This window comes from Onychostoma macrolepis, chromosome 25 (assembly GCF_012432095.1).
Source record: "Onychostoma macrolepis isolate SWU-2019 chromosome 25, ASM1243209v1, whole genome shotgun sequence".
In the NCBI taxonomy this organism is placed as follows: Eukaryota; Metazoa; Chordata; class Actinopteri; order Cypriniformes; family Cyprinidae; genus Onychostoma; species Onychostoma macrolepis.
The window spans coordinates 7,965,045-7,992,113 of NC_081179.1; the positions used below are offsets into that span (position 1 = coordinate 7,965,045).

At 37.0% G+C, this 27,069-nt stretch overlaps 1 long non-coding RNA gene across 2 annotated transcripts; it reads left to right on the forward strand.

The window, feature by feature from the left end:
• The first annotated feature begins 1,156 nt into the window (after positions 1 to 1,156).
• Positions 1,157 to 26,795, forward strand: LOC131534706 (uncharacterized). Of its 2 annotated transcripts, none has more exons than XR_009269421.1 (3): positions 1,157 to 1,269; positions 1,628 to 1,761; positions 26,760 to 26,795. It is a non-coding gene; the product is annotated as an uncharacterized LOC131534706 (long non-coding RNA). The 2 variants fall into 2 exon arrangements; XR_009269420.1 differs by lacking the exon at positions 26,760 to 26,795 and adding an exon at positions 16,647 to 16,723.
• The last annotated feature ends 274 nt before the right edge of the window (positions 26,796 to 27,069 follow it).

Below are 27,069 nucleotides of genomic sequence, written 5' to 3' on the forward strand. Positions count from 1 at the left end.
TCTCAGTGCGTGCACTCAATCTCTCTAGCATGCGGTGCCACTATGCTAGCGTTTAGCTTAGCACCATTCATTCCTTAGGATCCAAACAGGGATGAATTTAGAAGCCACCAAACACTTCCATGTTTTCCCTATTTAAAGATGGTTACATGAGTAGTTACACGAGTAAATATGGTGACACAAAATAAACAGTGGCGATTTTCTAAGCGGATAAAAATGATGACTATAATGTATGGCGGAAGAGCACTTCACAGCACTTCGACCTAGGCGCAGTAATATCATCACTCCTGAAAACTATTACTGCGCCGAGGTCGAAGTGCTGCGAAGTGCTCTTCCGCCATACATTATAGTCATCATTTTTAGGGAAAACATGGAAGTTTTTGGTGGCTTCTAAATTCATCCCTGTTTGGATTCTAAGGAATGAATGGTGCTAAGCTAAACGCTAGCATAGTGGCACCGCATGCTAAAGCGATTGAGTGCACGCACTGAGACGGGAGAGGTACGTATCAACTTGTCTAAGTTGAGGGAAGAACATATTGTAATATGGAAAAACGGTGGCGTTTTTTTTTTTAAATGAAATGAAGTCAAGACGCATCACTTCCTGTTACTCATGAGGGCCTCATGAATGATAAAATAGTGTGTTCATTGAGGACGCCTGCTGATGTTTAAAATATTTATTTTTAAACTTGACTGTGTGGGAATATATTACATCAGAAAGATTTCATATTTTAGATACACATTGATGATTTCTGGTTGTGATTTATAAATATGGATCATTGAGAACACTTCTTGTTTTGAAAATAATTCACCAAAAAAATGAAAATTATGTCATTTACTCACTCTCATGTCATTCCAAACCTGTATGATTTTTTGTTTTACTTCTGTGGAACATAAAAGATAAGTAACATAAAATATATTTTGAATAATGTTGGTAACCAAACAGTTTCAGTTCCCATTGATTTCATTGTATGGATGAAAAATACTATGGAAGTCAATGGGAATTGGAACATTTTTCAAAATATCTTCTTCTGACATAGTTGGGCTCAGATCAGCATGATCTGGTCCTAAACGTGGTTAACATTACCATAACCACAGCAATACTGTATATATCCATGCCTAAAAATGGAATTTTGAGCATTGTTTATTACTCCATCATTACAGAATGCTTTGTGAAACCTAAAAGGAACCTGAAAAGGCGCCTGCTGTTTGGTTTTGGCTCGCTGCAGGAGTTCGGCTGCTCTGGAGAGTTCATGTTTCTGCTCTTTTGTTCAGGTACTGTTCTCATAATTCTGGAGGAAATATAACAGTGTCAGTTTGACAGGACTACACCTCACTTACAGTTAATTTAGTACTTTTTAAATGTCATTTATAAATGGGGGGTTTCTCAAGAATAACTCAGGATCACTTTAAATAATTTGTACTGTTTTTATTTTATTTTAAATACTTGAGAGAAGAAGTTATGAAATATACATATAAAAACATGTTCAAAAAATGGATTATGGACTGGTATTTAGTCCAGAAATGACTTTTAAAGTTAAAAATGCCTTAATGATGGATTTGTTTCTTACAAACATGCAGCTTTTCGCTTCACAAGATGTTAATTGATGGATTACTTTGATGTTTTTATCAGCTGTTCGGACTCTCATTCTGACGGCACCCATTCACTACAGAGGATACATTGGAGAGCAAGTGATGTAATGATAAATTTCTCCAAATCTGTTTCGATGAAGAAACAAACTCATCTACATCTTGGATGGTCTGAGGGTGAGTACATTTTTTTAAGCAAATTTTCATTTTTAGCTAAACAAATCTCTTAAGGTCTTATAGGTCTTTCTATTTTTCTGTAAAAGTGCATGCACAGCTTTTCCAGGCCTATTTTTTTCCTGTGTTTATGTCTATGAAGTGTATTGGTCTGCTGAGTTTATACACGTATAAAATGAAAAGATTCTAGTGGGGCTTTCTCTGCTCTGTGCCAGGGCTTTATGCCAATGATCTAAAATCCAGCATACATAAGCATATCTAAAGGAAACCCCTCTTTTGAAGAGCGACTGAAAAGAGCTGCGAATCAGGGATGAAAACATCTTCAGAAAGTATGACTCGCTCTTTTGCTAATGAATGTACTGCTGATATGCTTTAAAAAAGTGAGTGGTAAGAGCTATTTATGCTAAACAGTATAAATATTAATAGTCAACACAGCGTGAAAAATGAAGTTATTTTTTTGCTCACAACTTACGTTCACATTTTTACATACTGAAGCATCTCAGTTGCACAAAGCAGCTTTCTTATTCTGTTCCTCATAATGGCGACTCTTTGGTTGTGCGGCGCTAACCGTGACCTCATGCTGCTCAAGGCTAAGCACGAACCTGCGTGGCATATTTACCTCCGTAATGAGCATTTCATGGCCTTCCCTCTTGTAATAGAATATTCTTGTCTGGTGAATTTATAATGGAGTTTGCATTCTCTGGTTCTTATTAAACTCTGTCGCCAGGATGGGCTAGTACAAACGACCCTTCTATTAGCCTTCCTGCACCCGGTGCGGTCATTAGAGGAACATTAGGAAATTAGAGGAGAATTGCATTATGGGTGCAGCAGATGGAGTGGCTGCAGTACCGGACAAACGTGATTGGCCCTTCCAGCTGCAAAAACAGTTGGGTCACTCTGTGAAATCAGTGCCTTTTCCAGTTTGGCAAAATTATTTTTCAAATAAATATTGATATGATTCTAAATATTCAGTCAGATCTCATATGTATTTTAAATATTGAATCAGATAAATGTGTGTGTGTGTGTGTGTGTGTGTGAGAGAGATCTATTGAATATTTGATTGCATATTTATTTATAATTACATCATTCACTTGTTTCGTTCATTACAGATAGATAGATATAATTAACATAATTAATGCACACATAAATACATAATTAAAAATTTAAGATGTAGGTAAGGTATATATATACTATATATATATATATATATATATATATATATATATATATATGTGTGTGTGTGTGTATATATGTATATATATATATATATATATATATATATATATATATGTGTGTGTGTGTGTGTGTGTGTAAAAAGTAATTTATGTAAGTAGATAAGCTAAAATTATTAAAATTAAATCATTTAAATATAAAACTACTCAAAAATATATTTTTAAATTGAATGAATATTAAAAAAAACAATAATACAATTGTATACACACATCCATTATTTATTTGTATATCTCTTTTAAGATTAAATATTTAAGAATTCATGTTTAGAAAAAAAAAGTCTGTTTTTCACATATGTATATGAGAGGCCTATTTGTGTGATGATAGTAAATGTCACCGTTAGCTTATCATTTAACCTCTTGAAAGCGAGTTTGAATGAGTATGAGTTAGTGTGCGTGTTTTTAAAGGTTAAGACTGAAATATATTGGTGCAAAAATTCATTTTAGTCTTCAGGATCCATAGGGCAGCATTTGTACGTCCTTGTGTAGCTGCAGCCATGTTTTTCAGATGAAATTGACAAGAACCTTCACAAAAAAACAACTTGTTGAATCACTGCTTTCCACTGGCCCTCAAAGTTTTAAAAAAGTTTGATTCTTTGGACTTGTTCCCACGCCAGTTGCCTTTCGCTTTCGCTGTGAAATCACTGTACGATGATCAGAATTAATGTTTCAGACCTTGTACCCTTAAATGAGTTATGCTCCCGGGAGCGTTACATAAGGAAAAGGATTGTGTCTTTAGGACATACGCTGTCCGCACGCTTCTCAATCTTTGCAATAGTCTTCATCGGCTCACACTGTGCACCCTGGGCAATGAGCCTTGAAGATAGCTGCGATACCAGCAGACCGTTAGCGTGATTGAGCGAAGGTGCTCGTCTTTTTCCATGTGACGTTATTTATACGTTTTAATGATACCCTCACTGTGCGTCCCATCTCCTCCCAAGGCTGCTAGTGAAAAATTCATATTTTAAACGCTTGCCCAACACAGATAACTCCCATCAGTCATTCCTGGACATGTTTAGTGTGGGTGGAGAGGACAGGGGGTCTCGAATAGCGCAGATCCGGTCCAAGTGTCCTCCTCCAACCGCGTGAGAGGACATTTTATTAAATAACTTTAAATATTAATGCAATCCTCTGGCTATGTTTGCTCACTGTTGCAAAATCATCCACCCGTTCCTCTGAGGTACTCAAATACACTCCATACTTGCGTGTTTGTGTGTGTGTGTATGTGTTTCTTTATGTGCGTTCTTCAAAAAGGAATGAATATGTATATGTTTTCTTTTCTCTTTCCCCTCGCACCCGCTGTTGCCCGAGCTCCACGCCAGCAGGCAACGGCCGCGTAGCGTTTCATCCTGGTTTTATGCCAGTGTGGCTGACTTGTCAATACAGATTGTCAAAGTCTCTGTCAGCCGGAAAGGGTCATCCACGCCGGTGTCAAAAATCGGCACTGTGGCCTGAGGATACAGAGGTCTTTAGAGTCAACAGTCTGACACAAGAACACACAGCTCTGACTTTCCTGGCCATCGGCAGTGAATCGCAGCCAAGATTTCATTAACTATACATTACAGCTGAATTTTTCACACGTTTTTCCTCTGTGTGCATCCTCCTTTGTGTATTAAGGTGATTCCAGGCTCATTTTCTCAGTTTTTTAGTCATATACAGCATTAGGAGAACAATATACATGATAAGTAACAATAGTGGCACAATAATATTACTGTACATGTATATATATATTCAGATATAAGCTGAATAGTTACTCAAATTAAATCATTTAAAAATTAAACTATTCTAAATGTCTGTGTTTGTATGCATGTTCAAAAGTTTAAAGTCTGTAATTAAAGTGTTTTTTTTTTTTTTTTTTTTAAAGAAATTAATAATTGTATTCAGCAAGGATGCATTGAATTGGTCAAAAGTTACAGTGAAGACATTTATAAAGATACAAAACAGACTTATTTAAAATAAATACTGATCTTTTGGATTTTTTGTTTTATATATATATATATATATATATATATATACTGTATGCACAGTGGTGTGAAAATTTTTAAATGTAAATGTAAAATTCTAAATGTATTTCATAAAATACATTTAGCCCTTATAAGCTTATAGATAGACGCTACATGAAAAAGTAATTGCCCCCTAAATCTAATAACTGGTTGTGCAACTTGTGCCACCCTTTGCAGCAACAACTGCCATCAAGCGTTTGCGATAACTGGCAACGAGTCTTTCACGCTGTGGAGGAATTTTGGCCCACTCTTCTTTGCAGAATTGTTTTAATTCAGCCACATTGGAGGTTTTCAAGCATGAAAGGACTGTTTAAAGTCATGCCACAGCATCTCAATCGGATTTAAGTCCGGACTTTGACTTGGCCACTCCAAAACCTTAATTTAGTTTTTCTTGAGCCATTCAGAGGTGGACTTGTTGGTGTGTTTGGGATCATTGTCCTCCTGCAGAACCCAAGTGCGCTTGAGCTTGAGGTTACAAACTGACGGCCGGACATTCTCCTTCAGGATTTTCTGATAGAGAGCAGAATTCATGGTTCCATCAATTATGGCAAGTCATCCAGGTTCTGAAGATGCAAAGAAGCCCCAGACCATCACACCACCACCAAAATGTTTGACTGTTGGTATGATGTTCTTTTTATGAAATGCTGTGTTGGTTTCATGTCAGATGTAACGGGACACACACCTTCCAAAAAGTTAAACTTTTGTCTCATCAGTCCACAGAATATTTGCCCAAAAGTCTTGGGGATAATCAAGATATTTTTTGGCAAATGTGAAACGAGCCTTTGTGTTCTTTTAGGTCAGCAGTGGCTTTTGCCTTGGAACTCTCCCATGGATGCTGTTTTTGCCCAGTCTCTTTCTCATTGTTGAATCATGAACACTGACCTTAATTGAGGCAAGTGAGGCCTGCAGCTCTTTAGATGTTGTTCTGGGATCTTTTATGACCTCCTGGATGAGTCGTCATTGCACTCTTACGAGTAATTTTGGTAGGCCGGCCACTCCTGGGAAGGTTCACTACTGTTCCAAGTTTTCTCCATTTGTGGATAACAATGGCTCTGACTATCGTTCGCTGGAGTCCCAAAGTCTTAGAAAAGGCTTTATAAACCTCTCCAGACAGATACGTCAACTATTTTGTTTCTCATCTGTTCTTGAATTTCTTTAGATCACGGGCATGACGTGTTGCTCTTTAAGCATGCTTCACTTTGTCAGACAGGTTCTATTTAAGTGATTTCTTGATTCAACAAGTCTGGCAGTAATCAGGCTTGGGTTTGGCTAGTGAAATTTAACTCAGCTTTCTAAAATAATGTGGTTAATCACAGTTCTTTCATGATTTAACAGGAGGGGGCAATTATTTTTTTTCACGTAGGGCCAGGTAGGTTTGGACAGCTTTTTCCCCTTAATAAATCAAATCATCATTTAAAAACTGCATTTTGTATTTATTTGCATTATCTTTGTGTAATATTAACATTTGTTTGATGATCTGAATCTTTTAAGTGTGACAATTATGCAAAAAATGTTAAAAACAGGAAGGGGACAAAAACCTTTTCACGGCACTGTATATGTATATATATATATATAATGGAATATATATTGCGGTTATGGAATAACAACAACTAAACTAACATAACAAAATTGTTGTTTTGAGCTGAGTAAGAATGAGGCATGTTTCATATATTTTCACAAGGGAACAAAAGAACATCACGCCATTCCTGGATTAAGACCTACTCGGAGATTTAATTAGCTGTGCTATGCTAATCACAGTCGTATGGCCACTGAAAAATACATTAAACACACACCTGCTATGACAACACCCAGACAGTGCAAACAAAGAGAGAAGGTGGAAAACAATCTTTATAGAGAACATTCGGTGCAGACATGCCAACCAGGGGAATTTATACAACCTGCGCTATAGTTACAGCTGCGCTTACAGAACAACATTAACATCCACATATTCTCACAAACATTGAGAAAAAGAAGAATCTCATCACTCTACTTTGTGGCTTGACTGGAACACACAAATTGCGACACTTGCTTTGCTCCTGTGAAAATTATTTCATTTAGTTTTCTGCTGAATAAGAATGTGTTTCAGCCATTGTCCAATTTACCTGACCAGATGGTTGTTTTGGAATTCTTTAAAACAAACTTTGTTCTTTGGAACACGATGGAAGATGTTTTGGGAATAGTGCTGTTTTTCGATACAAAAAGTGTTCAACTGTTTTTACTTATGTAAGAGAAAAGCCTTCAAATCTGCAGAAGTTCTGGCTGGAAAATAACTAAAATATATAAAAAAGAAATAAAATGTATCCATACTTAAAAAGTTAAAAATAAATGCACTATGCAAATTATGAGTAAATTTGCTGTGAAGTACGTTTGAAAATAGTATTATATTAAAACCAATTTAAAAAATGCACACGCACGGCCATGTCATTGAATTGCTCACACGTAGATATGTCACTGTAATGGACGCAAATGAAAGGACTGATAATGTTAATTACAGCACAAGGTGACACGGCGGCTCTTGCTGAAGACTGCAGTCGTCGCTTTAATCAGGAAGAGGTCGTCAACTGAGCGAGGTCAAACAGAGGAACCACACGCGAGTTCAGCCCCATAATCTGATCAACTCTCCATTTCCATCCCTCTTTCATACTCAGCTTCTTGTTTTCCACTCTTTCTTTTGAACGTCTGGGTCTGATAAAGGAATAGATCTCTGTAGTTTATATTGTATATTATATATCAATATTTTATTTAGTTTATTTTAATTCATTTTACATTGGGAAAAAAAAGGCCATACCTTTTATAATATAATATTTTATGAGATATTTACATAAAATAATTTAATAATATATTCAATTTTTCATTTACTTTTATTTTAATTTTATTTCTGAGTTGCAAAGAAAAAGATGGTCTTACCTGACTCAAACAGAATAAATTATATAAATGATGACAAAATTTAAATATTTGGGTGAGCTATCCCTTTAAAAGACAATGACTATGGACTTATATTTTTATATAATTATTACTGATTATACTGTTTGTTATATAATATACAAAATATAGTATATATTTCATAATATAACATTTTATTAGATGAGATATAATACATTTTTCATAGAACAGGTTTTAGGTTTAGATGCACAGTGTGTGTCCGCCTCATCATTTTCCAGTTGACGTACGTGACATTCATATCCGACTCTGACATGCCCGCATCTCGGCTGTGAACAGCTGGCTCCGGAGGCGACATGGGTCGGGCCCCGCGATTGGATTGCATTAACTGGATTGAGGTGGGGTCGTGGCCCGCCCGGGTCTGTGTTAATTGGAATGTGAGGATAAGTGATGGGCCCAAGTAAATCAAAGTGAAAGGAACTCTTCTCCTCTCTGTACGTGCCTTGGCTGTGCCTTCAAATCTTCAGTGAGGGATTTTAAACCATATTGCTGTCATCTCCGAACTCTCTATATACTGTCATCACATGGGACTTCATTGGATAGCGATGGACTACTTTCATGGATTCCCATGACGATCAGACGGACAAATATGATTATTCCTGCAATAGAATTGCTTAGTTTTTGGCCGTCTGACCCTTAAAAACACTTTAAAAAGACTTGCCTTGTTTGTTATGTGAAAGAAAACACTCAGTAGATTTTAGGACACACAAATGTTCCTAATGAGTCATAAAAGATGTATATTTGTCGCCACCTACTGGCATAAATAGTAGCTCAAATAGTAGAGCATGGCGCTAGCAACGCTAAGATCATGGGTTCGATTCCCAGGGAAAGCAAGAGCTGATAAAATGTAAAAACTGTAACTTGAATGCAATGTAAGTCGCTTTGGATAAAAGCGTCTGCTAAATGCATAAATGTAAATGTAAATGTGCAATCTGAAGAAACGCTAACTGAATGAATCTTCAAATTAATCATTTGAGTCACTTGAATGAATCAAAAACAGCACAACTATCTTCTAATCTAGACAATGTTTGACTTTTAAATGCGTAGGTATCTGGCCAACGTTTAGGCATAAACTAGCATATGAGTAGGCTTAAAGCTAAAACAGAAAAACCACAAAAAAAGGATTTCATGTTTTTATTTTTTTAATAGCTTTGATGTACATTCTTGTTAGCTTTGTTTGCTACGTGTAATGTAGCTAACTTCTTTGGAGTGGCATGGCAGTTTAGCTAGCTACTCGCTAACTTTCTTTTCGGAAATTACAGCTACATTTCTCCGAAGTGCTTTTCTTCACACATACAGCTGCTGGTCATATAATTAGAATATCATCAAAAAGTTTATTTATTTCACTAATTCCATTCAAAAAGTGAAACTTGTATATTATATTCATTCATTACACACAGACTGATATATTTCAAATGTTTATTTCTTTTAATTTTGATGATTAGAGCTTACAGCTCATGAAAGTCAAAAATCAGTATCTCAAAAAATTAGAATATTACTTAAGACCAATACAAAGAAAGGATTTTTAGAAATCTTGGCCAACTGAAAAGTATGAAAATGAAAAGTATGAGCATGTACAGCACTCAATACTTAGTTGGGGGTCCTTTTGCCTGAATTACTGCAGCAATGCGGCGTGGCATGGAGTCGATCAGTCTGTGGCACTGCTCAGGTGTTATGAGAGCCCAGGTTGCTCTGATAGTGGCCTTCAGCTCTTCTGCATTGTTGGGTCTGGTGTCTCTCATCTTCCTCTTGACAATACCCAATAGATTCTCTATGGGGTTCAGGTCAGGCGAGTTTGCTGGCCAATCAAGCACAGTAACACTATGGTCATTGAACCAGCTTTTGGTACCTTTGGCAGTGTGGGCAGGTGCCAAGTCCTGCTGGAAAATGAAATCAGCATCTCCATAAAGCTTGTCAACAGAAGGAAGCATGAAGTGCTCTAAAATTTCCTGGTAGATGGCTGCGTTGACTGTGGACTTCAGAAAACACAGTGGACCAACACCAGCAGATGACATGGCAGCCCAAATCATCACTGACTGTGGAAACTTCACACTGAACTTCAAGCAACATGGATTCTGTGCCTCTCCACTCTTCCTTCAGACTCTGGGACCTTGATTTCCAAATGAAATGTAAAATTTACTTTCATCTGAAAAGAGGACTTTGGACCACTGAGCAACAGTCCAGTTCTTTTTCTCCACAGCGCAGGTAAGATGCTTCTGACGTTGTCTCTGGTTCAGAAGGGCTTGGTAGCCCTTTTCCTGAAGACGTCTGAGCGTGGTGACTCTTGATGCACTGACTCCAGCTTCAGTTCTCTCCTTGTGAAGCTCTCCCAAGTGTTTGAATCGGCTTTGCTTGACTGTATTCTCAAGCTTGCGGTCATCCCTGTTGCTTGTGCACCTTTTCCTACCCAAATTCTTCCTTCCAGTCAACTTTGCATTTAATATGCTTTGATACAGCACTCTGTAAACAGCCACAACTTTCAGTAATGACCTTCTGTGACTTACCCTCTTTGTGGAGGGTGTCAATGTTCGTCTTCTGGATCATTACCAAGTCAGCAGTCTTCCCCGTTATTGTGGTTTCAAAGAACAAGAGATACCCAGAATTTATACTGTAGGGATGGTCATTTATTCAAACTCAAATGTAAATATTCTAATATTTTGAGATACAGATTTTTGACTTTCATGAGCTGTAAGCTCTAATCATCAAAATTAAAATAAATAAACATTTGAAATATATCAGTCTGTGTGTAATGAATGAATATAATATACAAGTTTCACTTTTTGAATGGAATTAGTGAAATAAATCAACTTTTTGATGATATTCTAATTATATGACCAGCACCTGTACTTTCTCTGAAGTGCTTCTCTGAAGTGCTTTTTTTCACAGAGACCCAGATTTGTTCAATTGTGCATGTGTGTATTCAATTCATTATTCATTTAGCCTTGCTATTATAGGATCCTGCTTTTACAGGTGCAATTGTGTATGAAAATACTTTAATGGAAGATGGATCTCTTTTTGAAGTCATGCTGTGTCTGTGTGTAATGTGTGAATTTCATTGTCTTCCCATTTTGAATCACCTAGTTGTTAGGACACTATCAAACATTCAGTTAGAGTCATTGTGGTGAAACTCAGACATATTTTTCATGTTGTGAAACATTGTCTGCAGATCTTGTGAATGTAGTTTTGATGCTTGTCCTGTTTGTGAACATCCGCAAAAACCACAAACGCTCACTCTGAGAAGACGGCGTACTGTTTGCCTGTACATCTAGCGACCGATATTGCCAATGCAATTTCAGTTGTAAGTGTCACAAGTGCTGTCCATCCTAGAAAATCACTTAATAGCCAATTTCATGCAAGAACGGTGAGGAACGAAATGCTGAGTTATTACTGAAGAAGAGAACAGGAGAGTCTAGAGAGAGAAACAGGTTTGCTCCAGTCACACCTCATGGTCCTGTGATAAGGTATAAAGTAATAACTCGGCCTCTATGAGTTTTTCTAAAGCAAAATCATCTACATTCCCTCCAATGTAGTTTACAGGTGTCTCTGGAGTCTTGTCTTGTGTTGCCAGACTTTTGACCAATGGCATAAATCTGATTTAGACTGCATTTTCTTCGGGCCAAGAACTGCTCAATTAGAGAGAAAGAGAGCATCTGACTGACATTTAAATGGATCAATCATAGTTGATTCGGGGGAGGGGGGGGGGCTTTTCTGAAATTGATTATACTATCATAATAGATGCTACTGTGAAAAATGTATTCAAATAATAGTGAGTGGCACACTGTGTCAGATGTTTTCAATGTCTTGCTTTCCATCCATTTATCCTTTACCTGTACAACTTAAACAACTTATCATTTTGGCGAGTCTGATTAAAAACAAATGACTCTTATGAATCAGAAACAGATTGTACAGTGCAGCCTGTGTAGTCTGATTTTCGAACAAATGCCTTTTTATCAGCTGTGAATGTGTGAATGAACAACCCATTCTCACACCCAACTCGTCACATATTGAAGCTTGGTCAGGACCACTTGGCGTCGCTTTTTGACGCTCAAGGTACCCCTTAGCGTCATTTTTCGACTTGCAGGGTCCTCCGTTGCTTTAAATAGGAAACCCTTAGCGTCAATATGCCGACGCCAAAATGGGAATTTTATCGTCATAATTAAATTATATATTGGGTAATAACATTGCCATTATTGCATATATGTTGGGGTGTGATTTTTCAATGTAAACAGCCACAACAGTTTTATTTATATTACAATATTTACACATTTGTGAGCACATAACCCAACCCCTGCCCCTAAACCTACCATTTGTCAATAAAACACAAGATATAACAGGCAGATACAACTACCGTCATAATTTATTTAAAAAATATGAATATTCCAAGTCTTCCGAGGCAAAACATTTGATTTGTGAGAGGAATAAACGCGATTGCCGTCTCCGTCCGCCGTTAAGCTCAGCCTGTGTGCTGCAGTCTGTGAGCGAATTCAAAAAATGCCGCCAGAAGAAGCCTTACGTCAGCCTTGGTTGTGAAATACTATTGGTTCTTGTGTGTCTCGTGACCGATTGCGTCATGCTGTTCTGACAGGCTATTGGCTCTTTTGTGTCTCGTGACCAATTGCGTCATGCTACGGGACTGGTGTATCTTTTGAATGAGATGCGAGCGCGTTAACAAGAGCGGGATCATTTTCAGCGATTAAAACCTTGTTTTGCTCTCTTCTTCTCACAAAGACTTCGTATGGCTTCAGAAGACTTGGAATGCAACATGACTTGTTTGTAATGCTTTTATACTGCTTGTTTATGGTCAGTTTTTGCAATAAATACCTGTGACTGCACTTATATTTGCCTGTTACGTGTTTTATGCTGTTCAGAAGTGGGTAGGTTTAGGGTAGGGGTGGGTTAGGTGCTCCAATAAAAGTATAAATGTATATAAAATGATTTATAAATTTTTTACAAATGCATGCAAACCATTAAACTAAGACAAACAACTGAAAACAACGGAGGATAACGTGTTGTCATTTTCCATAAGCGTCTTGACCTGACGCATAAAGCAAGTAACTGAAAGCAATGGAGATCCTATTTTGTCATATAATGACGCCTAGGGGCACCTTTGGCGTCTTCATAGTGACGCGAAAGGAGTTTGACCATGCTTCAGTTTTTGACGCCTTGGGAGTGAGAATGGGTTGGAATGAATCAGAGACATACAGTACAGTGCAACCAGTGTCTGATTCTCAAACAAAATCCTCTTTCTGAGTTTTTTTTTCTTTGTGAATCAAAAACATACAGTACAGTGTGAACAATGAAGTCTAAATCTTTTTATTTTATTTGTATTTATTTTTCACATACTGTACATCATGAACAGTGAAGTCTGATTTTCAAACACATGACTTTTATAATCTGGTTCTTTGCAGTAAATGAATTAGAATTATCATAAAGTGTGAACAGTGCAATCTGATTCTTTCTGAATCAAAAACATACAGAGCAACTAGTGTTGTCTGATTCTCAAACAAATGACTCTTATGAACTAGTTCTGTAGTGAATGAATCAGAAACATACAGTGCATGGAGTGTAGTCTGATTCATGAACAAGTGACTCTTTATGAGCCAGTTCTTTGAAGTAAATCAGAAACATAAAGCACTAGCAGTGAAATCTTATTCTCCAACAAATGTCTCTTATGAGTTGAATTTATTTATTTATTTTGTTGGTTTGTGTACATAAAAAAATAGCACAGAAACCAAAGCAGAATGAGCATCTGTGCTTGTGGATATCTAGTTAACAGTGCTGAATACTGTTTCAGACAGCTCTTGTTCTTTTTGTGTGCAGTATACATCAGACGGTCAGTCAAAATTGGATGGTGCTTGCCAGACCTCAGAAAACAACAATGGTAGACAGTAATAAGACTTTACAGATAATGAAAACAGTGCCACGACAACTCCCTCATGCGAAAAAAAACAAAACAAAAAAACTCTTTGCTCCTCTTCCTGTTTGTTTCTCTAATGTTTCTAGCATACTTTACTGTAACAATCATCATAATATAGCAAGTGAGTCTTTCAAGCACTAGTTTAAGCAGTTTAAATGGTTTCATTACCAATTCAACTTGATGTTGGGGAAAAAACAGTTCTGTCTTTATAGACTTGCATCATTGCATCTTCAGAGACCTACAGATCTTTCCATTCACCGTTAAACAGAATTAGCTTCCACGCTAAACTAGCGTCAACACCAATGCTTGAGGCTGCCACAATCTAAAGCAACAACAAAATGTGACTCCACAACACCATTTACTTCTTGCATATTATCAACACAATTGCAAAAAGGACACAAGCAGTTATTGTCGTTTTGCTTACACTGAACTGATCAAAGTGTTTTGCCTTTAGCACAAGCGCTAGCTGCTTCAGATCTGTTGCTCTTTTATCTTTTGAGCGATTATATGAAGTCAGACAGTGTTTTTTCTCTGCTCTCTTGCCCAATCTGGAATGATGCTACTGTAGAAGATTATTTTAACTTTTTTTGGATGACTGGATAGAAGCTGTAATTAACTCAGAATTAGTAACAAAATGATGTGGCGTTTTATGCTATCAGCTTTGTATCACCATCAAAGAAAATGTGTTTTGATGAGTATTTTAGGACCTGAATGCTGTTTGATAAAATATTTGATGTATTCAGCAATGACCTAGACCTGTATGCAAATCTTTTTTTAGTTTTTTTACTGAAGAAAAATTTATGCCAGGATTAATCACATGAATACTTTTATTCACACTGAAAGGCTTTTCAAAATAATCATAAGACAGCTACATAAATCTTTAATGGATATGACTTCAATATAGGTGATTTATACAACAAAAAGTGGTTATTAATTTAATAAACTTTACAGTTCAACAACCTGCTTGGCTGTTGGCTTTGTGCATTTAGTAAGGATTAAACGTCTCCTGCTGAACTAGTCTAATTTTTCTTGACTAAGTTTTAACTAAGTGTTCACAAAAAGATAAAATAAAATAATTGGAGCTGAGAAGGAAATTTCCTGCACGTTTTTAGCTAGGCTTATTGGAGAAACGTGCCTTAGTGTAATTTCTTTAGGTGGTAATTTCAAAAGTGATAGGTTTAGAGCATTAACATAATTTCTGAACTGCAAATTATATTAAGCTGCTTCTTGCACGTTTTGTAACGTGAAATGTGTGGAGCTTGAAGCACATTCCACAGTTTAGTTTTTTTCTGGAACAGACGAACGCGAATCTGGCAGTGTTTAATTTGACGGTTGTGGTGCGTACAGTGGCAGTTTAGAAATTAAATGGCAGTGAGTCGTGCTGTCGCATTTGATCGCTTTATACTCTATCGCTTTTGAATAATGTGCCACCTACACTAACTCTACCTTAAACCTATGGATAGTGTTAACAAAAGAAAACATGAGATAAAAGCGCATTTGCTGAGGTAACCTTGACATTTGAGCTTTTTTAAATCGAGTTTCAGGAGACTTATACTCCAGCATTTGCATCACAAGTGTAACACTGCACCAGGTGAGTTACCAAGCAAGTTTACTGCATCAGAAAAGCCATTCACATATGTTTTGAGGTTGTAACTATATAGTGTTGTGAATGAAATTACGCAAAATAAGACTTTATCGATAATCTGCCAATGTAATCATAAATTGTGTGAAAAGGAATAAAAGTTGTTGGTTTTGCTGCTATTAGCGGTAATTTCAGCTCAAATCTGCACCTAGGTACACTATAGGTCAAAAGTTTGTAATAATTAATAATGTTTATGAAAGAAGTCTCATATGCTCACCAATGCTGCATCATTTATTTGATCATAAATACAGTAAATAAGTAATATTGTGAAACATTACAATTTAAAATACCTGTTTGCTATTATGGACTTTTTTATGTGATGGAAAACTGAATTTTCAGCAGCCGTTACTTCAGACTTTAGTGTCACATGATCCTTCAGAAATCATTCTAATATGCTTAAGAGGCTTCTTTCAAAGACTTAAAAAAAAATCAAAAAAAAAAAAACATAATTTACCAAACTTTTGACAGGTGACGTCAGATTTTAGAATTTTGAAGAAATGTAGAGAGGCACATTTTCCAATGAGCCTAAGTTGTTTTCATTGCTTCATTTCCTTCACTGAGCTCTGAGGTAAAAGTTCAATGAAATTCAGTGTTGTGGAAAAAGATCACGTTCTGGACAGAGACTGTCCAAGGCTGTCTGTATTTGAGGCAGGAACTGGCTCAGGAGAGTGTATTGTGAACGAACAGAGGGATTTTAGTAGCAAAGCTACAGGGATTCATACATTTCAGCATTCATTTTAGCAAATCTCGGATTTGCTTGTTGTCAAGCATATCATCCCAGTGTAGATACAGCCGTGTCATTCCCCCTAGTTTTTTGAAATTCAATGGGGTGTTCACTCGAATCTCTCTATAATTCATAGGTCTTCAGCCGTATACGCTGGGCGCTGTTTATGGGTTTTTTTTCTTCTTTTGGATGTAACGTCTCTCTCTGGAGTGTCAGACCCAAGTGCCAGAAATGAAACAAGCCATTCGGCCTCATTTTCCCCAGTCTCTTTCTCTCTCTGCTCGTTGCTGGAGTTTGTGGTTTTGCAAAAAAAAAATATTGATTGTAAGCTCTGTCGTGACTACCTCTTGCCGGAGCGCTTGGACAGCCTGTGCAGTTGTAATTTCTCAGATGGCAGAATCTCATTTACTCCTGAGCGCGATGTGTATTTCAGAATGTGTGAAAACAAGGCACTCGACGCAGCTGAGAGAGAGGGCTGTCAGATGCCACTCAGGCCAGGCTCAGGGCCCTCATCATCCCCTAGTGGATTAACACCTTCTGGTCTGGATCTATGCCGTGCGACTGGCCCTCTCATCCATCTCGTTCCGGCCTCCAGAGGTAAGCTAGTCCATGTATCCGGCAGTCAAAAGCGAGTCTGTGTTTCCCGCAATCAAAAGGCTATGGTTTTGGACAGCTCTCATAGCATTTTGTGCTTTTTTTCAGGCAAGCAGCAAAATTACTATTGTTGATACTTGGGGTTAGGAGTTTGTCTAAATAAGCTTAAGTATTAAACTTTGATAAACTTGTCCCACACAGTTTGTTTTATGCACATGACCATTTTATAACACTTAAAAAAAAATCCCTATTTTAAAATCCCCCTTCTCAAATCAGGCTGTTCTGTGATTCCTGTCAGAATGACGTAGTTCTGTACAGGCTGCTCCCACAATAGTTGATTGACAAGGCCATCTTACCCGAGACCTGCCCTGAGTGAGCTGTCATCAGTCCGCCATTGTGTTGACACCGGTGCAGGGGAAGACAAGATGTCTCCGATTAAGCAATTGAGGTGTTCTGTTGTTGGATGTAATGATGAATATAGCAGTCGTCAGTTACTCCCGACATCTGAGCCGCTGAAGATGCAGAGGATTAACGTTACTTTCATTTTGAAGGGAATGTGCCGATCCCGATCTGCCTAAATGCGCCTATGTTCGCGCAAATCATTCGTGATCCAGCTTCATCTACAGAAGAAGTAAATATAAGGGTTTTTTATGAATCTTTGCAAATTGCCTTTCCTAATAATGTGCTAGTTAGCCAGTTTCGCGGCTGAAGTTTACAGTCTGCTCGTCACTCCACGGAAGAGAGGGGCGGGGTCAGCAGAGTCATTAGCATTTAAAGCAACATGGCCTAAAAATGGCTTGCTGAAAACAGGGCTGATTTTGACAGGGTAAAAAAGGTGTTTTTTACACTAACATTGAGAAATTTTAAACAAAGTATGTTATAGACTTTTCATTAAAGGGATAGTTCACCCAAAAATGAAAATTCTGTCATCATTTACTCATCCTCAAGTAGTTCCAAACCTGTATGAATGTCTTTGTTCTGCTGAACACAGAGGAAGATATTCTGAAGAATGTGGGAAACAGACCAGTTCTGGGGCACCATTGACTTCCATAGTTTTTTTTTTTCCCTACTATGGAAGTTAATGGTGCCCCAAAACAGCCTTGTTACAAACTTTCTTCAAAATATCTTCCTTTGTGTTCGGCAGAACAAAGACATTCATACAGGTTTAGAACTACTTGAGGGTGAGTAAATGATGACAGAATTTTCATTTTTGGGTGAACCATCCCTTTAAGACCCTAAAGAATCATATCAACTTGTGGAAAATGGGCATCTGATGACCCCTTTAACATTATATCAAAAATGGAGTTAACAAGGTTTTTGACCGGTGAATGATGGAGATCTGTGTTTTGGTTACCAATTAAATACAGAGTCGATTTTGAGGTTTTGCTGTTTGTTTATAAAGCTCTGCATGGGCTAGCAGCTCAGTATATTGCTGATCTCCTTAAACCATATTCTGTGTCAAGATATCTCTGCTCTTGTAACTAATTGCTTCTTTCTGTTTCCCGGTCCCGTTTAAAGACTAAGGGTGACCGAGCTTTTGCAGTTGCGGCACCTAAACAGTGGAATGCACTTCCAGTTGCCGTGAGATCCTCTCCCACGTTGGACACTTTTAAATCTAGAGAACACTAATTTATTCTCTTTAGCCTATGGTGTTGCCTGATAATATTGGGGTTATAAAGTAATGGTTTATCTTGCATGCTTTTATTTACATCTTATGAGTTTTTAAATATAAGTTTTTATGAGTTGTTACCTGGAGGGGAATTTAACTGTAGTTTGAAGGACATCATGACTACGCTCTTTTGTTATGTGGCTCTCCTTTCACCATGGGAGAGGCAGAACCTCTTCCTAAAATGGCTACTATCCCAGATACTTTTCATAAAATGGCTGCCAGCCCAGAGAGGGCCCCTGTTCCCGAGTCTAGCCCAGAGAGGGCCCCTGTTACCGAGTCTAACCCAGAGAGTGCTTCTGTTCCCGAGTCTAGCTCAGAAATGATTTCAGTCCATGACCAATGCCCCACGTTTATTTCCACTCATGATTTCAGTCTTGTGTCTGCTTCAGCCTCGGAACAAAGTTCAGTGTTCGCTCCAGCCCCTGATGTTAGTCTAGTGAGGTCTTCAGCTCTTGAGAACAGTACAAAGATGGCTTTAGTTCATGAATCTGCTCCCTAGCCAACTCAAGTTCCAGAGTCTGCTCCAGAATTCGCTGGACTCCCTGAATCCATTTCCATTTGCCCCAAGTTTGCTCCAGAGCTCACTCCTGTCCATGGGTCCGCTCCCGAGTCGGCTCTAGTCTATGAGTCTGATCCAGAGTCCGCTCCTGTTCCCTCTGAGGTGGAAACCTCCTCTTCTAACAGTAGCAGCACTCTTTACCGAGCTCATGGTGTTCCCTGTCGCCTATGTTCCCACCACCGACACTGTGTTTGAACTCTCCCTGTTTCCGGAGGTCTCTGTTACAGCCGCAAGTGCCATCTCTGAACTCTCTGTATCCATTGAAGCTCCTGTTGATACTACTGCAGAACCTCCAGAGGTGGCGGGGGTGTTCGCGTCAGCTCCTTTTAGGACAGGGGATGTCCACTTATGAATTCTACGTCTGTCCTGACAAGGTCATGGAGACCGTCAATGAATCCCCTGTCATACCCATCTCAGCCATAGAAGTGAAGCAGCATCCAGAATTCATGAATTCATGAGCTCTCGGCCCTGCCTGTCACTGAGACTGCCTCGGAATTCACTCAATGTCCTGTCACGGCTATGGAGGCCATTTCTGAACTCTTAGTCTGTCCTGTTCCAACCAAGGAGGTCGTTTCTTAAGTCTCTGACTGTCCAGCCACGGTCAAAAGGGCTGTCCCTGAACTCTCTGCTTGCCCTGTTACAGCCAAAGATGCTGCTTCTGAACTGTCTGCCAGTCCTGTTATGACCGCTGAAGCCATTGTTAACCTCTCTGTAATCTATATTCCAGTTTTGCCTGCTCCGCCCTGGTGGTCTTCGGCTCCAGCCTGGTGGTCCTTAGTTCAGCTCTGGTGGTCTTCTGCTCCGCCCTGGTGATCTTCGGCTCCGCCCGCTCCACCGTGGTGGTTCTCGGCTCTGCTCTGGTGGTCTTCAGTTCCGTCTGCTTCACCGAGGTGGTCCTCAGCTCTGCTCTGGTGGTCTTCAGCTCCACCTGCTCCACCCTGGCTTCCTGCTTCATCAGCGCTGCCCTGGCTCACTGCACCGTCCTGGCACTCTGCTCTGCCGGCTCTGCCCTGGCTCTCTGCTCTACTGGTTCCGCCCTGGCTTACTACTCTATAATAATATGAAGTTTGGATAATTTTCCATGGCACACCTGATTGGCCTAGGGTATGGCCATTTACATGAATCAGACTACACTGATCACAATATAAGTTTTGATTCAGTAAAAAGAACTGGTTCATAAGAGTGTTTTGTTCATGAATCAGATCACATTGATCACACTATGGGTTTTGATTCACTTAAAATAACCAATTCATAAGAGTGTTTTGTTTATGAATCAGACTACACTACTCACACTGTTGATTTTGATTCACTAAAAAGAGCCAGTTCATAAGAGTCTTGTTTATGAATCAGACTACACTAATCACACTGTAGCTTTTGTTTCACTAAAAAGAGCCAGTTCATAAGAGTCTTGTTTATGAATCAGACTACACTACTCACACTGTTGATTTTGATTCACTAAAAAGAGCCAGTTCATAAGAGTCTTGTTTATGAATCAGACTACACTAATCACACTGTAGCTTTTGATTCACTAAAAATTGCCAGTTCATAAGAGTGTTTTTTCACACTGATCACACTATAGATTTTGATTCACTAAAAATAAATGTTTTGTAAGAGTCATTTGTATGTGAATCGGACTATACAGGTCACCTCAGAAGTTAACACTGTTTGTGCTGTACTTTTTGGAGATTTTAAGAATGGATATGAAGAACTACAGTATAACCCATAACGTGAGCCAGGCTTGAACCTGCATCGCCCACATGAGCGCCACAGCTGAACATGTCAGAGCATGGGCACCAACAGTGTTTTTTTTAAAGGTGGAATGAATCATGGCAGAGGACTCCGGGCGGGCGATTTGTTGAGCTAATGGTGGGCGAGACATCACATTTTCATGTTTGCAGGCCCAATGCATCACAGAGGGCCACAAGCATTCATCACAGTTCACATCTCCTCTGCAGACATTTGCAAAATCTGTGTTTACTCATTATGTCTAGGTTTTCAATTCTCTGTCAGTGAATATGGATTAGATAAGCTCTCTTTCTCCCTCTCTCTCCCCCTCAGCGCGAACCGAGCGAGCGCTTCTAGAGACCGGGATGGAAATTCGGTGTGAAATGCGAGGGCTGTCTGCGTGTGTGAGGGAGCTGACAGGATTTTAGGAGCGTGGAAATGGAAATAAGAAGCAGGCTTTGGATGTGCCCGGCTGCCATCCTGGAGGAAAGATTGGTGTCTGTCGCAACTGGCCCAATTTCAAAATTGCCACGTCCGTTTACTCTCCATCTTTATTTACACAAATCTGTTTTGTCACTCTCTCTTCACCAGATGCATTAAAACACTCAAAACAATCAAATCTGAAGCGGCCCGGTCGTGATGGACTTGATTGACGAATTGGCACACCGTTCCCAGCAAACGTGCCACGAGACAATGAAAAGCACTCGCCGGTGCTGGCGCGAAGCGAACCAGCGCATCGGATTTCAGAGGCAGAGTGCGATGAATAAATTGGACTATCAAATTCATCTGAATATAAATGTGACATATTTATCATAATATATTTCTTATTTGAAATGGTAGATCTTAATGTCATTTAGTCAATGATGGATTGTGGGCGGGAAAACAATACAAGCAATCAAGCAGAATCAGGTCTTCAAGCAGAAACTATACCGACTCGCATTATTTGAAGAGCACTTGTTTTCAGAGCGATCAGAGCGATATTTCTCTCGATCTTTCTGGAAGCATTATTTGTCTGGTTTAATGGGTTTGTTTTTTGGTTTTTATTTATTTTTTTGCAGACTTGTAGGACTGGAGATAATAATTTATCCATTAGCAGCTCTCTATGTTCTGTGCCATATGTTATGCCAGCTAAAATTAGTGTCTTCATGGCTAGTGTGTTCATAGACCACCGCAGAGATGACCTACATATGGGTGAAAATCATGAAAAGGTCATGTTTCTGCCTAAAATCTAAAGGAAAATAAGAAAGTAGAGTTTCAAACAGATAATGGATGTTTTTATGATTTTAGCACTGCATTATGTTCTTGAAAATTTACTCCCTAAACTGGGCTTTATATATATATCTTTATTTTCTTTTATTCTCCACCCATTATTCTCATTAGATTCTCAGTCTACTGCAGGGTTATTATAGTTAACTGTTTTAAAATAAACTATAATCTTTAAATTATATACTGTATATACATTAACTTATTTCACTTCAGCTAGTTGCTAAAACTAAACTCAAAATAATCCTGGTGTGCTGCCTAAAGAATAATTTTATTTAATTTTATTTAATCAGCATAAATGAAAGGTAGTATAGACTTAGACACGTGTAGACATTTTCTTCTGCATTATAGAAATTAAATTAAGATGTTTTAGCATGTTAATGAGATTTGAATCATGTTTTAATTAAGCAAAGTATCATTTCTTATTTCTTATTTTCCCAGACATGATTTTGACTTGTGTGTGTGTGTGTGTGTGTGTGCGCGTGAGTTATTGGACATAACCCATGTGTACACACTTCACAAATCACATTTGAAACTGTAGACAATTTTAAAGTGGAAGGGGAAATCCACTCTGAATGGAGCATTGTTTGTGTAAATACAGTCAAATAGAGCACCATATAAATACAATCAGTTTAGATTTCTGCTGATCACTGAAACATCTAAACGACCTCATTTACACTCCCCAGTCCTTATATCCTCATAATATCTGGATAATATATGATGTCTGCACGTTGCATTTACACCCAGCCACAGAAATGTATCTTTGTTAGACAGACAGAAATCCGATTGCATCCATCCTGCTTTAATCGTGTTATGTGCAAATCTGTGAGGTCTAATCTACTTTAGGCGCCACGAAAATTGTCATTATATGCATTTATATAATGTTAAATAGACCTTTATATCATTTATGTACATTAGAACTAGTGTGAGCCATTGGCAACAACACAAACACTTAAACTCAGTAATTTCTCCTTATAAGCAAACTCTCCTAAAATGGAAGATTTTTCAAAGGTTATTTAATGTTAGAGTAGCTTTTAAACTTGTTTTTAATTCCATTTTTTTACATTTCTTTTTTTTTTATGTTATCATTACATTTTTTTTTTACCCTTTTATTGTATTTTATTATTTGTTGTATTTCTTTTTATGAAATGTTTTTAAACAAATGTTTTCTTTTTTATTATGATTTGTTATTTATTATTGTTTGTTTAATTAGTAGTGTTTATTTTATTTTATTTTTGCCAAGAAAAAAACATCTTACTTCTTTTTCTTTATTTTATTATTTCTTTCTTTTTTCCCCTTTTCTTTTGGTAATTATTTCATTTAATTTCATTTGTTGGCCAAGGAACACATTTTTATCCACAGAATGTGACACTGCAGAAAAACACCTGTTTTACATTTTAGACTGAAACCATCTAATTAAACTCTCCAGACTTCACTGGAAAATTATTCTTTAATATTTTTAATAATTGAATACCAAACATTCTGAAAAACATTGGTATTTTCTAACCTTCCCGAAAGCAGCACATCACCAATATAATCATAGCTGCACTGTAAAAAGTGATAAGTTGACTTAACTTAAAAAAATTGAGGAAACCCGTTGCCTTAAAATTATTAAGTACATAATAATTAAAAAAAAAAAAAAAAAAAAAAAGTTAAGTGAACTTGACAATTCAATTATCTTATTATTATTTTTTTAAAATTATAATTTACTTAAAAAGTTTAAGGCAATGTGTTTCCTCAATTTTTTTAAGTTGAGTCAACTTATCACTTTTTACAGTGTGGCAACTCCTTTTAATATGCATGTATGTACAGAGAACTCTCTCCTTCTGTTGTTTAAAAGAAAAACGCAGCTCAGTCTTCATTCTGCAGCTAATCACAGAAGTGAATTATTGCGGAGGGTAATAAAGCTCCAAATGCATCGCCTTTGTTCCTCTTATCAGCTCAGTTAAGCAATTTACCTACACATTCTCTGTCTATAATCACCACCCGGCCGCAATTATGCAGTTCTAGAAGTTTCTGAAGAGGATTGTAAAGCGAGTAGATGTCATCAGATACAGCCCTAGGAAGAAAGACTCGAGTGTGCATGCTTAAACATTTAAGATGTTAAGCAGGATATTAATAGGCTTGCACACAATTATATTAACTACATCCTTTCAAGTCAAAAGCCTTGTATTATCAGAGTAACTCGTAAGATCTTGTTCAGATTCTCATTTATTGATTTTTGGTTCATTATTGGCTCATTATTGACTCATTTATCATAGAACTGTAAGGAAATAATTTTTAAGAATGTTTTTATTGGAAATTAAGGCAAAATGCAGATTAATTAAATGTTTTTGTTGTTGTTGTTGTTGTTGTTGGTTGAACATTAGAATTTCTTTAAAAAATCTAGTTTTTTAAAAATTATTTTTATTATCAGTTATGCATATTAGGTTTTATATTATATAATATAATCTATTTTATTTGATTTTAGTGATTTTAAATTATATTTAAAAGCATCATTTACATATTTTTTTTAAGTCAAAAGCATATTGATATTGTTAATTTAATTTCTTGATTACATAGAACTATAATGCAAATAATTTATCATGTTTTAGGGATTATTTCTGGAAATCGAAACAAAAATGTGCATTATAATTTGTTGCATTAGTTGATCAGATTTGAATGTATTAAAAGTCTATAAGTTTTAACTTATTTTTAATATCAGTCACGCATATTATAGATTGTTGTTTTTTTTTTTTAATGTTTTATATAACATTATAATGTACAAAATATATGGTAACACAATACGATTCCTAAAAGTACATAACAACAAAAAATACTTTTAAAGCATTTATTATTCTTAGGTAATGTTGATTACAACATTTACTGATACATATTAAAATCAAAAGTTGTATCTATTAATGTTATTTAATGGACCTGAGCTAACATGGACTAATAATGAACAGTTGTTTTTTATTATTAAATGTTAACAAATATTAATGAATACTGCAACAATGTATTGCTTATTGTTAGTTAATGTTAGTTAATGCATTAAATATAGTTAACAAATAAAACCTTATTGTAAAGTGTTCCCAAATATATTTGCATTTTAGTGATTTTCAGGGTATTTTAAAAGCATCCTTTACAGGTCATCATATCTTTTCAGCTCAAAATCTTTGTAACTCATAAGATTTTGTTCAGATGTTCATTTAGTGATTATAAAAAGCGATAAAGCAAATAATTGATCATGTTTGAAGGATATTTTTACTGGAAACCAAGACAAAAATGCAGACTACATGAATCATTTTTTACAATACAGTCAGTTGGCGATAGGTAAAAGTTTTCCATCTACATCTGATGCAATATAGTTTCAGAATCCAGAAGTAATTCCTCAGTTTTCATGCTTTAACAGTAAAAAATCTCCCCCATAACTCTTCCACCCACAGAGCTGCAGCCTGAGCTTCAGCACTAACAAACTTTATGACTGCTTTCATATACAGCGCTTTGGCGGCCAGCCGGCCCGTATCAGCACAGATTTGTGTATCCGTTGATTCCTGCTTGACTGAGTGGGGCTTCAGTGGCCGCCGGGAGGCCTGAGAGAAGCAGCGGGAGATTTTTAGCCTCATCTGTGGCCTGCATTTTAACCACAAACGCAGGTCACTATGACTTTTTGTGGCCTAATGCATCAGGAAATAATCTGCTTGTTTGTGTTTGAAAATCAGTCTACAGTCGTACTAATTACGATGAAAAGTGGGCGACTTCATGTTCTCCCTCGTTCTTTTCATGTTCCTTTTGTTACTTTATCTGCTCGGTTTATGTGGGCTTGTTGTGGTTAATGGCTTCAGGAAAAATAAAAATGTGTTGCAGAGGAGGGTGAAAAATAGGAGGATGAGTTTAAAAGGCCTGACTCAAGGGTTTACCTTATATTCCTGCGTTATTACTGAGGCGTCGATACATGTGTTGAAATTCATTGTAAAAATATTCTACATTTTAAGTGAAAAAAAATAGTAAAATGCTACACTAAAAATAACAGTCAACTGGTTAACAAGTTACACACAAAAGTTACGGACTGCACCTTTAAATGTGTTGTGTTTTAGGGTTAACGGAAACGCCCCTAAAAATTATTTGATTGCCAGTATATTTTCCATTTTTTTAAGTGTACCTTAATTTAAGTTGAAAATCAGTTACATACTTACTTTTTTATTATTATTTTTTCAAACATATATCCAGGAATTCCCTGCATGACGCATACAATTTTCATTTATGAAAAATGTATAGGCTTTGTGGTAACACTTTATTTTAGGGTCTCTTAACTAGTTGCTTATTGGCATGCATATTACAATAATATTAACTATTTATTAGTACAAATTAAGCACATATTAATGCCTTATTCTACATAACCTTATTCTACGTCCCTAATACCTAAACTTAACAACTACTTTACTAACGAGTAATAAGCAGCAAATTAGGAATTTATTGAGGGAAAAGTCATAGTTATATTGAAGCTTATATTGAAAAACTACGTGCATGTGCCGGATATTAGCCCAAGAAATGCAATCTCTTGTCCACATCGTGTTAGTTAGTTACCTACTGAATACATTTAATTTAATACAAAGTCTTTTCTACCATGTAATGCCGGATAACTTTACTGCAATTTTTAGAGGCAGTTTATGGATAACTCAACAGGTCACATCTTAATGACACTGCTTTATCAGCTTGTTAAAAAAAGTGTAATGTGCATTGTTGTCACTCTACAGATTCCAAGAAGTGCAGTGCTGAGCAAAAAAAAAAAAAAAAGTAAGTGCTGTCAATTTGCTTGTGGCAAAAGGGGATACTTGTTAAAACATACTAGACTAAACATTTTATTTATGTTAAGGCTATGGATTACACGTAATGATGTCAATGTGCTCATTGTTTTGCTTCATAAGATCTCAGTATATCGAGCCAGGGGTATTAATTTAGTGTTTTCTGTATCTGTATCTATATTTTAAATGGCCTGAGGGTGAGTAAATTAACAGCAAATTTTCATTTTGGGTGAACTTTTCCTGTAATACAGAAAAAAAGCAA